The sequence below is a fragment of the Phragmites australis genome, chromosome 4 (genome assembly GCF_958298935.1).
Source record: "Phragmites australis chromosome 4, lpPhrAust1.1, whole genome shotgun sequence".
Lineage (NCBI taxonomy): Eukaryota > Viridiplantae > Streptophyta > Magnoliopsida > Poales > Poaceae > Phragmites > Phragmites australis.
This window is the reverse complement of record NC_084924.1, coordinates 19,474,913-19,487,625: the sequence shown is the minus strand read 5'-3', so window position 1 is coordinate 19,487,625 and position 12,713 is coordinate 19,474,913.

Here is a 12,713-nt window from a genome sequence, read left to right as displayed (position 1 = left end):
AAGGCCCATATTGTGGAGAGGTGACCCATGTTTAGGCCCACCCTCTATTAGTACTATATTGCTAATAGAGGTGGAGGTAGGGGTTTTCCTCTATATATATGCAAGGACCCTCACCTCTTTAGGTACACAAAAAACATAGACTGCTAATTGAGAGTAGCCCTAAAATTGGGAACACTCTCATTATGTGAGTCTATATAAGAGTTAGTTTTTTTTTTTGCCTCTTTCTCTTTCTGTTGTGCCACCGCTGTAGTCTACTCCATCCCGGCGTCAGTGTGCAGCGGCAACCGGGAGAACAGGTCTCCGAAACCCTCACTCTTGAGATCTTGCACTAGGTGAGGGCGAATAAGGTTTTTGGGAAGCGCTCCACGTAACTTCTCAAGTTCTTCACCATGACTCATCTTCTTGGTCGCTTAGGCGCTGCCCGCTGTCATCGTCAACAATTTCGGCGCATCGTCAGCAGGATCGATCGTGCCATTAACTCGGTGCAACCAGCATCTTCAGTAACCTCCACAGCGCAGGACGAGTACGTAAAAATCATGTTACTCGTATTTTATTTCCTACGATTTCTAAATTCGAGTATAGTAGATCTAGTCATTTGATATGCTTTCGTACACATGTCTAGATTATGCTCTGGTAATATGATCATATCAGTTTCTGCTCATGAATTATTTATGGATTAAATTAAACATAAAAGTGCCTTATATTCCAACAATCCAAAAACCTTATGGTAGGCATTTAGGTTTATCAATGGCTGATTTTGTCGATGCACTGAGGCCAGATAAGTTTTCTGGTGTGCACTTTAAGAGATGGCAAGTCAAGGTCACTCTATGGCTGACGGCTATGAATCTCTACTGGGTGGCTAAGGGCAAGCCGGAAGGAACCCTTACTGCTGAGCAGGAAAAGGCGTTCACAGATGCCAATACACTCTTTGTAGGATGCATTCTTAGCGTTCTTGGTGACTGTCTTTGTGATGTGTATATGCACATACAAAGCGCGAAGGAGCTGTGGGATATACTGAATGCTAAATTTAGTGCACCAGATGCAGGAAGTGAACTGTATATTATGAAGCAGTATCAAGACTACAAGATGGTTGAAAATTGCTCTGTAGTCGAGCAGACTCATGAGGTTCAGTGCATCGTGAAGAAACTCGAACTCCTCAAGATCAATGTACCCGACAAATTTGTGGCTGGAGGCATCGTTGCCAAGTTACCTCCTTTGTGGAGAAACTTTGCCACTGTTCTAAAGCACAAGAGACAAGTGATTACTATTGAGAGTTTAATCGTGTCTCTTGATGTTGAGGAGAAAGCTCGGGATTGTTGACCCTCCGACTTGGTGTGGAGCGGCGGCAAGATAAACCTAGGGCAGATTTAGATAGAAATTAAGATAGGTTTATCTTCTGAAGTTTTTGGAGCTAATTTGGTTTAGGTTTCTAAGTATCTTAATTCACCCCCCTCTTAGGACATCATCGTTCCCCACATCTGCAGAGTTAAAACTGAATATTCAACCATGCTCACGGGCATGAGCGGCATAGAAAACCTATCATGATTATAACTTGATGGTTTAGTTAGTATAGTCAATTGTGGCGGTGGGAACCATAGTTAAGGTGTGGGCAGTCACGATGGTGGAGAATCGTGGTTGAGGTAGTTTGTCTGTAGTTCAACTTTGATGGTGGGAGCCATGGTTGAGGTGTTGGCTGTTCAACCTTAGTGGTTAGAACCTTAGCTGAGGTGGTTAGTTGGTTAGGTCAAGATGGGTGGAATCTTGAGGTGGTTTCCTATTTACTTAATTATTATATATTTTCAACTTGTTTTACTTAAATGTTGTTTTATACAAAAGAGCCATTTAGCCATATTCTTGTTAAAGCCTTCATATGCATACTATTCCTTCACAACTTGCTGAGTACGATATGTGCTTACACTTGCTATCACCAAACACTTAGTTGGGCAAGAATCAAGGAGGTGTTCTACATCGATTTTTCCCTATGGAGTTTTTAGTGAAGATGAAGAGGATCCGCTATAGAGTTTTATTTGGTTCTTCAACCCCTGAAGGTCTTTTGTAAGACAATTTATCGATTAATGTATGGATATTGTAATGATTATCATCAAGAAAGTCACTATGTGTTGGGAAGGTTTCCTGGGCTCAGCACATAGATGAGATTGGTTTGTTTCTTGAACCAGTATCAACAGAAAATGTGAAAGTCATTCAATTAGGGGGTCACGTACTCCTCCAAAGCGACAAGTTGTGGGTTCCACCACTCGACAATATATACTGGACCCCGACGAGCATAGCACAACTTTCAAGATCAAAACATGCTCAATGATGAACGCTGGACCCTCGCAGGTCGTGTAGGCTAGCATGAGACCCTAGAGCTCCACGGGAAGATCATATTACAGAGTTGGGATGACATATGGTATGTCCTCGCAAAAGATAGAGACCCCACAAGCCTTCGCAAGGGCTACATTAACACTACATAAGAAACCATCAAAGGATACACGTCATTAGTGATGGCTCCTTAGTAGCCGTCACTAGTACACTATTAGTGACGGGTCGACACTAGACCCGTCACTAATGTGTGGCTCGGGCCGGGACCCAGCCATGACCTGTCACAAATGATGGTTCATTAGTGACGGTGAGTGAACGGCTCATCACTAAAGATATTAGTGATGTGTCATATTAATATCCGTCACTAATAATTAATTCATTAGTGATGGGTATGTGGGACACACGTCACTTAATGTAGCCTACTCATTAGTGATAGGTCGTTATGAGACCCGTTACTAATATTAAAGTAATTAGTAACGGGTTGTAGTTGTTACCGTCACTAATGACTAACTCATTAGTGACGGGTGTCCTTATAACCCGTCACTAATTTTTGTCACTCCTATCTGCTCGACCACTCTTATCTACCTATTTTTCTCTCTCTCAACCACTCTCATCTCCGCTCATGTCCGCTCGCCTCCTCATCCCGCCACTACCGCCGTTCACACCTCGCCGCCAATGCTGCTGCCATCCTCCCCCTCCACCATAGCCTGACGTACACCGTCGTCGCCCTCTACCCGCTAGGGTTAGGGCGATGAATCAAGGTAGTAGCGTTGGCCATTGCCGTCACCGTGGCGGACTTGGATGAATCCTGACAACTCCTCCATCGGCTCACACACCAGGTGTAAACTACCATCCAGGCGTTCTCCCACCGACCACGATCGAGACCGATCACAGTAAGCTCTTTTCCTTTTCTCCCTCATTGTTAGGCTCATAGTAACACTCATTAGGACACAACAATTTGATTGACTTTATAGTACATATCATCCTATCATGTAGATGTTGAAACTAATCCTATGGCTTAAAAAGGTAATCCCTACGATAGGTGGTATTGTACCTTTGGTGCAATTCACTCTAGATGGAAGGAATTTTTTGATGCTATCTATCTCTTTTGACATACGTTCAAGGGGAGAAAGTAGTGTGGATATCATTATTAGGGCCTGTGGCAAGGCATCACCAATTTTGTTGCATTCCAAAAAACCTCCGTTGAAGGGTGACCGAAAGTGCTTGAGGAGCATGGGTTCTTTTTGCCTGACTACAACTATTTTCGAATAAAAGTGCTTGAGGAGGGCAAAGAGGATTTGGCTTTGATCAGTGAGAGGCTTGCTCAGTTCGATGAGTATGATATGGTACAGTAATATGTAATCCGGTTGTTTTGATACAAATGACTGTTAGGGTGTATTATTTTTATAATTTTATTTTCTTTACTTGTAGGATATTTTTGGTGACACCTTTGCGGCAATCAGCTTTCATGTTATCTTAGATCAAGCTATGGAGCATCTTGGGTTAAGCTTTTATGGCCCCGGAGTGGACTTCACCACTGAAGGTAACTTCCAGGCTAATATAAGGTTTCATTTAAGTGGAAATTAATCAGCTAATAAGGCCTTCTTTACTGTCTATGGTTAAGCATCAGGTCTTCCATGCCAAGCGAAAGAGAGTGCACTAATTCATGCGCTAATGTATATCAATGAAGTACTAGGATACGGTATTGTAGATTTCAACTATGTTAAATATCAGAGGTTATGTGCTCCGGCAAATGCTCAAGTGTAATGATGTATGGATATTTGCATAAGTAGTATGCATAACTACATTGTATGACTAACTTGAGTTAAATTCAAGTTTCTGGATGTACAGCTATGTTCTTGAATGTGAAGACGGCTGCCAAATCCTAACATTGCTTTAGGATGTTGTCCATCGAAGTTCAGTTCTGTTATGTTGAATGGGATATTCAAGTACTCTGTGTTTGCATGCATGTACTTCTCTTGTTTGTAGAAGTCGATCTCTGCATGTGTCATTAGTGACGAGTATCCTTATCACCTGTCATTAATGTTAAATAGTTAGCAATGGATGTCCTTATAATCTGTCACTAATATTAAGTCATTAGTGACAGGTGTCTTTATAACCCGTCACTAAATGTAGCCTTGGCGGCTCCCTACCAAGGCCACTTATTAGTGATGGGTTGTTATGAGACCAGTCACTAATGGCTCACTCATTAATGATAGGTGTCCTTATTACTCGTCACTAATAAGTGATGTTTACTGTTATTTTATTCACCGAGTAGCACGACCAGATAGTGTCTGTTCGCTGCAGCTGCTCGGCAAAGGGGCAATTTTGTTGAGGCCAAATCAAATCTTGGTGATTTGAAGTTGGTGTCTGTCCCTAGCCTTTGAAGGTTTGCCTTCTCCCTCTCCTCCTCCTCATGCTCAATATGCATGGGGTGGATTCTAGGATTTGAGTTGGAATCAACAGTTTTGCTCTTTCTCCCATATCTTGATATATGTGGATTATCCCCCTTAATTAGTGTACATGCGTAACCTACGTCTTCCATTCAGGAGTGTTTGATTATAAATATGACTTGGCAACTCATCATATTTATAAAAAGATGCTCCCGTATTGTCCACGTACTTTGGACAGTTTGAGGATATGTGGCCTGAGTAGTAGGTTTCTGTGCTCTTTTCCGATTCTAGAGAGAATTTCGGTGGTGTCTCCTTGTTGTTCTCCGGATACACACCTTCTCGGCTCATTGTCGAGACGTGTATTTGGAGAACATCGGGGAGGTGCTGCTAAAATTTTCTCCAGAACCGTACAAGAGCATGGAAATCTACTTGGGCTACATATCCTCGAATGGGATTAGGACACATCTTTGCCTATTAGAAATTAGCTAGGATCCTTTGCCATAGATAATATGTATCATATTTGGATGTTAATTGTTCTCTTGAATATCAGTAGAACACACGTAGACACTTAATTTAGTTAAATTAAGTTAGAATTTTTATACTTATTCTATCTTCTCTGTCGTTTCTATTTAGGACTAATATTTTTTGAATTTGTAGATGGTGGACCGAAGTTGGATGTACCTTGATTGCCGTACTTGTAATGAATACATAAGCGGGGTGAAGTCTTTCTTGACTGTCATTGTGGTAGATATGGAAGGTCAGGGTAAAACGATAATTTGGTGTCCATGCTGTGATTGCAAGAATGAGAAGAAGTTCCCAAAACCTGACAATGTGTATGATCACTTGTTGATGGGTGGATTCAAAGAGATATATCACGTTTGGAACAAACATGGCGAGGAAGGCCTTAACGAAGGGGAAATGGATCAGGTCCTCCCAAACAGCAGTACGGATCAAGGACTCCTGCCAGCTGGTGATATGGATGATTATCTCAGGGACGTAGAAATATTAGGATTCAATGATGACTACGTGGATTTCATGGAGAATGTGGACCAAATGGTGCGTGATGCTGAGGGGCACGACGAGTATAGTGATGGTGAGTTTGCCAAATTCCAGGAACTGGTGCGAGAGTTGAAGAAACCATTTTATCCTGGCTGTAAGGAGAAATACAAACTGTTGTTTGCGGTGCTTACACTTCTGCAATTGAAGGCAACCCATCGTTGGTCTGATAGGAGTTTCAAAGCATTGTTGCATCTGCTAAAGGATATGCTACCAGAGAGGAACAAGGTGCCCAAGACCGTCTACGATGCGAAGAAGATAGTTTGTCCTTTGGGATTGGAGGTTAAAAAAATACATGCTTGTAAGGAGGATTGTGTCCTATTTCGTAGAGAGTATGCAGATCTGGATCAATGTCCTATTTGTGAAACCAATCGATACAAGCGTAGAAATCACAGTGGTGACGTGCAGGAAGGCAACCAGAGAAAAGGGCCTCCTAGAAAGGTGATGTGGTATTTCCCTTTAATTCCCCGTTTGAAGCGTTTGTTCCAAAACAAAAAGGAGTCCCAATTGTTGCAGTGGCACAAGGAGGGTCTTAAGAACAACGCAATGATACGGCACCCCGTAGATTCAGCTTAGTGGCGAACCATTGATTCCACATTTGGGTGGTTCGCTGAAGAATTAAGAAATATTAGGTTTGCTATGAGCACAGATGGCATGAATCCATTCAGTAACATGAGTACCTCACATAGCACCTGGCCTATTATATTGTCTATCTACAACCTTCCACCTTAGCTTTGTAAAAAGCGAAAATACATTATGTTGTTGACCTTAATTATTGGTCTGAGGCAATATGGCAACAACATCGATGTGTACCTCAAGCCTTTGGTGGATGTTCTTAAAGCACTCTGGTCTGAAGGTGTTGAGGTTTGGGATCAGTACAAGTGAGAATACTACACCCTACATGCCATGTTGTTCATCACCATTAATGATCTGCCAGCACTTCGTAATGTGTCAGGGAAGAGTAAAAGAAAAGGTGAAGCTTTCCCCCAACCCTAAGCACTCTGGTCTGAAGGTGTTGAGGTTTAGGATCAGTACAAGTGAGAATACTACACCCTACATGCCATGTTGTTCATCACCATCAATGATCTGCCAGCACTTCGTAACGTGTCAGGGTAGAGTAAAAGAAAAGGTGAAGCTTTCCCCCAATGCTTAGATGACACTGAGAGTATGTGGTTGAATGAGTCAAAGAAAACAGTGTACATGTGGCATCGATGTTTCCTTCCAAGGAACCACCGGTACCAGAAAATGAAGTCTCGGTTTGACGGCACAAGGGAGAAAGCGTCACCTCCAAGGCATTTCAGCGGGCAAGATGTCTATGATAAGGTTAAGGATATCAATGTTGTCCTTGGCAAGCAAAAAAGATCATCAACGAGTGATGAAAATGGAATATGGAACAAGAAATCAATTCTTTGGGAGCTTGATTATTGGAAATACTTAAGGTTAAGGATATTTCAACAGGCAAGATGTCTATGATAAGGTTAAGGATATCAAGTTTCGTCATTGTATCGACCTCATGCACGTAGAGAAGAATATTTGCGATAGTCTCCTCGGTACAATTCTCAACATGAAGGGAAAACAAAAGATCATGAAAATGCAAGAGCTGACCTTGAAGAAATAGGCTTAAGACCAGAGCTTCATGTCAAGGATATGGATAAAGGGAAATTCCTACCCCCATCTTGCATCACCCTATCCAAGAAGGAGAAAAAATAATTTTGCAAGTTCTTGCACGGTGTGAAAGTTCCCTCCGGTTACTCGTCCAACATTAGAAAACTTGTTTCAGTGGAAGAGCTAAAAATGGTTGTCAGCATGAAAACTCATGATTTCCATGTGATGTTGACGCAGATGATTGTGGTAGAAATTAGAAAGATGTTGCCAATTGGTGTTCGAGAGGCTATCATGAGCCTATGCTTTTTTTCAATGCAATTGGTCAGAAGGTACTCGATTCGGAAGCGCTAGGCGAGTAAGAAATAAGACTCTTCGAGACTCTATGTCTTCTCGAGATGTATTTTGTACCATCCTTTTTCGATATCATGGTCCATCTCACAGCTCACCTTGTGAAGGAGATTTATTTTCTTGGCCTTGTGTTCCTGCATCAGATGTATCCATATGAAAGATTCATGGGCATTCTCAAGTTGTACATAAGGAATCAAGCTTTTTCTGAGGGGTGCATCGCGCAGGGTTACTCTATATAGGATGTAGTGGATTGGTGCGTTAATTACACAGACCCAGATAATCAAATTGGTGTGCCTCATTCTCGCCACGAGGGTAGGCTTGCAGGGCAAACATGCAATTACTCCTGAGCTGAAGGCATACGACCAAGCTCATTTCCTCATGTTGCAACAAATGAGCGAAGTGTCCCCATATATCGACAAGCACAAGTAGTTGCTTCTTCAGGAGAATCCAAGGCAGACCGAAGCTTGTCTTGCGAATAAACATATGCAAAGGTTTAACACTTGGTTTCGAGATCGAATCAATCAATCGAGTACTCCTACAATTGATTTTATCAGGAAACTAGCAGCATGCCCTATATACACAATTACAACATATCAATGGTACGATATAAACGGTTACACATTTTACACGGTTGCCCAAGATCAGAAAAGCACATACCAGAATAACAGTGTTCGTATAGATGCTTATGACAACAACATGCACAATAACACATACTATGGTCAGATAGAGGAACATCTGGGAACTGGATTACTTGGGATTCAAGGTACCCCTGCTTCGTTGCCGTTGGGTACACGGGACAAAGGGCGTTACAGAAGATAAGTACAGATTCATTACCGTTAATCTCAAACTTGTCGGATATAAGGATGAACCTTTTGTACTCACTAAACAAGTTGCCTAGGTGTTTTATGTGACTGACATGACAGATAAGAAACTTCATGTGGTTCTCACCGGGAAAAGGCGGATCGTCAAAGTTGAAAATGTGATTGATGAGGATGAGTACAATCAATTTGATGAAATCTCCCCTTTTACTACTACAATCATGACACAAGTTGCACAAAGCAAGAAGACTCCATACCTACGTTACGACAATAACATCCATGTGAAGAAAGCACGAAAACGGCTGCAACATGCCAAATGATACATGAATCAATGTAACCTAAAATTTGTAATATTTGTAATATTCAGTTAAGTCTGAATTTCAAAATTTGTAATATTCAGTTAAGTATGAATTTCAATGTAACCTCAAATTTTTAATATATGTAATATTCAATTAAGTATGAATTTCAATGTAAACCTCAAATTTGTGATATGTTAGCAGGAGAAGACGGCTGCCAAATCCTAACTTTGCCTCAGGATGCAGCCAGTATATAGGTAAATCCCTTACAGGGATGAGCACATTAGTGACAGGTGAGAACTTTACACGTCAGTAAAGATATAGATAGTGATGGTTAATTTATGACCCGTCACTAATGATCGAATCCCAGGACGAAGAGACCCGGTTATTAGTGACGGGTCGTATCTATAACCCATCACTAATTATATGTTTTGCCTAGGAACCCTAGCCTGGTCACTAATTAAGTGTGTTAAATTGAGAATGCAAGTGAGACAGCTAATTGAGTACATCTTTCTTATCATCGGATTATCCTGCTACCAAATCCTGACTTTGCTTCAGGATGCAGCCAATATACATGTAAATAGCGGGATGAGCACATTAGTGACGGGTGATAATGCCACGCATCACTAAAGAGGTCATTAGTGACGGGTGAGTTTACCACCCGTCACTAATTACCAAGTCCCAGTGACAGGGTGGTAAATCCACCCATCACTGTGACCCGATAATTAGTGACAGGTTGTAAATTCACCCGTCACTAATGATATATTTATCAATAATGGGCGCGGGAACCCTAGCCTCCAATTTTTCCTAAGTCCCACCACACCTACCGCCCATTCCTTCTTGCCTCCTTCTCCTAGTCATCCCTGAGGCCGCCGTCGTCTCCCTACCATCCCCATCCCCCTCCCTGACGCTATCTTCCCCTACGCCTTCGTCCCCGACTACCCCGACGAGGAGGAGCCGACACCGCTATCGTCTTCTCCCCGATGAGCACCTAGATGTCGAGGAGGCAGCACCACTGTGCTCTGCACCACCATCATCCTCATCCTTCAAGGTAGGCCTCCCGTCGTCCCCTCCTCGCCGACGCCTATCGCCATCATCCTCATCCGCCATTGTGAGTTACTTCTGTGTATTCTGCCATACTTTGTGTACCGGAGGTGAATGCAAATGGTATGTCAGATTATATTACTCAATGATGATAGCGGCTAAGTGAGGTTGTGTGTGACAACGTAATCTATTTAGGTGTGACAATATGAACTTAGCAGTTTAGCACAGATGAACTAGGCGCGCTATTATCTTGCCCATTTAACACTTACTATTGAATACTTAAACTCCATGTGTTCCTAATATTGACCTTTGAGTCGCGATTTCTATGTAGTATTTATGGTAATATAGGAGATAGAGGATATGTGAATCAATGGTTAGCAGTTTAGCACAACCATGTTGAATTTTTGCTTTTCAATATGCATAAATATGGATGCTACAGTGCATGCTATTCTTGGGAATGATCTGAGAATTAAGAGTGTGTTGTCACACATACTGATGATATGGGATAGCCAATTTGACGTTTTGATGGCGACATTAGTCGTAACCCACTTTTTGAGAGTAAAACTTGATAACATAAACATGTTCTTGATGTTTATATGCTTGACATATGCAATTTTCATTTTTACCTATTTTTATTCTTTCTTATGTTCAGTCTTGACAGCATGCATTAATTCTTATTCTTGTTTATCTGCTGCTGTATATTCTTGTCACTAATGTATGCATATTGCATAACAAGTTCATGATGGTTAAAATTTTCTTCGTAAGAAAATCCCAAAAAATGAATTTAGGTTGCATAACCTATTACGTTGTCTCCCGTTCGGGAGTGTTTGATTATAAATATGATTTGACAACTCGTCATATTTATAAGAAGATGCTCCTGAATTGTCCACGTACTTTGAACAGTTCAAGGATATGTGGCCCGAGTAGTAGGTTTATGTGCTCTTGTATGGTTCTAGAGAGAATTTCAGTGGCATCTCCCTGTTGTTCTCCAGATGCACACCCTCTCGGCTCATTATCGAGACGTGTATTTGGAGAACAGTGGGGAGGTGCTGCCTAAATTTTCTCCAAAACCGTACAAGAGCATGGAAACCTACACGGGTCACATATCCTCAAATGGGATTAGGACCTATCTTTGCCTATTAGAAATTAGGTAGGATCCTTCTCTTTAGATAAGAAATACATCATATTTTCATAAATTCATATAAAAGTTAATATAGTTACTAAGTTTATACAATTGTATCTGCATATTCGGATCTACTAGATGTCTGACAACGAGTCATCGGGATCCTCTAACGAAGCACAAGCTCCCAGTCAGACGTCTGCGCAACTAGGTCCTAGTGGAGCAACAATATGAAAGGCAAGGGCATAAGCAAAGTGGCCGACTGAAAAGATTATTGTCATGGAAATCGATGATGACGGCATGCCTACGGAGAAGAAGGCACTGCAGATGTTGTGGAAGCTCGCAGTCCTTAATGCTCGGGAGAGGGTGCCATTGACCCTTCAGAAGTTCAATGACCTCACTGTGGATCAAAAGAACACCTTGTTCAATGATGGTATCAATACGTTTCTGGAGTTCCCGGAGAACATGAAGGCGAAGGCTTGTAGGGCTGCTATGAAAATGATCGCTAAATTTTGGAAAAGCCACAAGAACAAGCTTGTGAATGAGTATATTATGGAAAAAGAGTTGGAGCCTTTCTGCAAGTACCCATATATTAAAAGGGAGGATTGGGAATCTTTTGTGGTGTTGAAGAGCTCTGAGAAACTCCAAATGTAGAGTTCATTAAAGAAGCAACTTCGGGCAAAGAACAAGCAGAATCACAACCTGGGCACAAGCGAGTACATGGGGAAAGGGATAAATGGCAGGTGGAGGATGCAAAGTTAGCCAACGAAGGCCACGAGAATCCTTGGTTGCAATTCCCGGGATGATCGTAATCGTATTTGCGCGTGAGGGGTATGTTGTCAGATAGTGGAGAAATCACCTTCAAATTTAGCGAAATCGAGACACTCACTCAAAAGGTGAAGGAAATAGCAACCTACTCCTCTGAAGGTTCATTCACCGGGGTTAGGGAACATGATGTGCTCTCCATTGCGCTGGGAAACCCTGAGCACCCAGGTCGCATTCAAGGCGTGTCCAGTTCCCAGGGTTGGAAGTTGGGTTTCCCTGAACACGTCGGGATGTATAAGAAGAGGAAAAAGGTTGGTCCTAATAGATGTGGAAGCATTGACCCAGTTAATCAGGGAGATCGCTTATTAAGACGTCATGCAAAGGTTTGCGGCACAGGGACTCGTAATTCGTAGTGCACCAATGGGTGGTAGCCCCATTGTTGGACACATGAGTAGTCAAGTCTGCAGGGAGGTTGAACAACCTGTCTTCTCCCCATTTGTGGAGCCTGATACCATAGACCTTCTCGATGGGCCCACACTATGCTCGCTGGTCATAAGACTTGGAGGCTAATATATTGACGTTGCAAAGGCCAGGTGCTTCCAAATGTCCAGGTGTTACATTCAGTCCCGATACATCTTGGCTATGTCGTGGTCTTCGTCGATTTTGTACATGCCAATGCCATGGACACATATATGCTCATGCCCCCCTCCCCCCAATGATGAGATCAAAAAACTGATTCAAACTCGTCTTCAAAGGATCCAATGGAAGAGGGGGGACATCATGGTGCACACGATATCTAGGAGCTATCCGCTTGGACGTTCATGTTCCCTACCCCAACCTCAGCCTCGAGATGCACTAGTTGTGTCACCTTTGCCCACTTCGCCATCTACAGTTAAGCAACCTGAGCGCAGCCTAGAGAAGAAGAAGAAGCTTGTACCCACTCCGC